The sequence below is a fragment of the Chinchilla lanigera genome, unplaced genomic scaffold (genome assembly GCF_000276665.1).
Source record: "Chinchilla lanigera isolate Chin_1 unplaced genomic scaffold, ChiLan1.0 scaffold00154, whole genome shotgun sequence".
Lineage (NCBI taxonomy): Eukaryota > Metazoa > Chordata > Mammalia > Rodentia > Chinchillidae > Chinchilla > Chinchilla lanigera.
Genome location: NW_004955555.1, coordinates 2,014,086 through 2,016,252, shown reverse-complemented (window position 1 = coordinate 2,016,252; position 2,167 = coordinate 2,014,086).

Here is a 2,167-nt window from a genome sequence, read left to right as displayed (position 1 = left end):
CCCCCCATGTACCTGTACAGGCCAGGGGAGGCCCATGGAGGAAGGTTCCAGGTGCACACAGTAGGACGGTGTCCAGGTCGTGTCCAGGCTCAGGGCCAGATGGGAGGAAGATGAGCCTTTTGTCCACAGGCCCCTCCCACGCCCCTGGGCACGTGGCTCTGCCAGGGTGCTGAGGGCTGGATTCCTTGGTCTAGGGTTGCCAGATACAATAAGAGATGCCCAGCTGTACTTAAATTTCAGTTCAAGAATGAATTTTTTAGCCAGGTGTGCTGGTGCACACTTGTAATCCTAGCACTCAAGAGGCTGAGGCAGGAGGGTCACTGTAAGTTCCAGGCCTGCCTGAACTACATAAGTGGACCCAGTCTCAAAGAAAAAACATCAATCAATAAAATTGAAATGAAAGGGAAAAAAATCTAGAATAAAGCCACCATCCCCATGTGTGGGAATGATGAAAAAGTTCTGGGAACAGAAAGCGTACTGGTTGTACAAAAGTGTGCGGGGATGTAGCAGCCCTGAACTGTGCGCCTGAACGTGGCTTGAGGGTGTGTTTTAGGGTGAGTGGATCACGTCCCAGCAGAAACAGAAGTGAAGACCAACCCACACCATGACGAGCAGCAGTTCTGCTGAGCCTGGTCCCCTCCTTGAGGCACTGCAGCTTGGGCCAAGCTGCTCTGACACCCTGGGCTGTCCTTCGTCCACCAGTGGCCTTTGTGGGCTGTGGACTTTGTGGGCTATGGGAGATGAAGGATACCAGGATACCTGCAACACCCAGTGGCTCCACATGCTCCTTCACTGCCTCCTGCTGGTTTTCCTTTCCTTTCCTTTTCTTTTCTTGGTGCTGGGGATAGAACCCTAAGCCTCACAAGGGCTGGGAAAGTGCTCTACCACTGAGATACACCTCTGGCCCCTTGCGCTTTTTAATTCTGAGACAAGTCCAGGCCAGCTTTGAACTTGCCATCCTCCTGCCTCAGCCTCCTGATTTGCAGGGCTTACTTGTGCGACACCGCCCTGGCTTGTTGGCTGTTCTTTCTTCAGCACTCCCTTCCCTGTGCTAGCTGTGTACATTAGGGATCACAATAGCCCTATGAGATGGGCATCTTTGACCTTCGCTTTTTACAGGTGAAAGCCAGGCACGGTGGCACAGGCCTGTCATTCCAGTACCTGGGAGGCTGAGGCAAGAGGATCTCAGCGAGGTTGAGGCCAACCTGGGTTACCTAGTGAGACCTTGTCACAAGAGAAAAGAAAAAAAAAAAGAAAAGAAAAGAGAACAAAACACTACAGAGGAGTACAGGGAGGGTGCAAGGGCTGTGGAGGGCTTGAACCACCTTCTCACATGGCAGGCCCAGCCGGCACAGATCTGTCCCCGACTGCTGGCACCCGAGAGGGCAGCGGGAGGTCGCAGCCAGTGAGACCTCTGTCCTCTGACCCTGCTCCAAGGTCAGCGCAGGGAGGGATGAGGGGTGTTTGCTATTTGCTGCCTGCAGTGTTTGTTCATCTTAGGGACATGGACAGGCTGAAGGTCGTCCCAGTGGACCTCAGAGGCAGTGAAAAAACAACTGTGGGCGGAGCGGGATGGGGGCAGAGAGGCCAGCAGGACAGGATCCCAGGAGGGTGCACCCCGAGATCCCACATATATCGAGGGGCAGGGGCATCTCTGATGTGTATCGCGTTAACAGCCCTCAGTTATTGTGGTATGATTAGGCCCGCAATCTCCCAAAGGAGTGGACAAGTGGACGGCATGGATGGTGATGGCTTAAATAAATGAGACGAATGAAATGATTTTAGGGCTCTGGGAGGCTCTAAACCCTCTAACAGAATTCGAGATTCTCTGGGTTAAGACAAAGAACTTTTCTGTGGGGGGGCCCTTATTTATTAGATTTTCAAACAGAAGAGAATACTGAAGAAAATGTGGGAATCTGGGCAGGACTTGGGAATCCCTTTAAGGACTTCTCCAGGTAATACATTATGTTAATTTAGGGAAACTATGTTATCTCCAGGAAGGCCTTCCCAGCAGGAGTGAGATGCCTGCAGCTACAGCTTCCTTTTAGTTAATTGGGGTTGGAGCCAGAGTCCCCAGCTGTGGCCTTATCTTGTCCTGGGCGGGGTGGTGCACGCCTGTAATCCCAGACCTCGGGAGGCTAAGGCAGGAGGATCCTTGCGAGAGTTT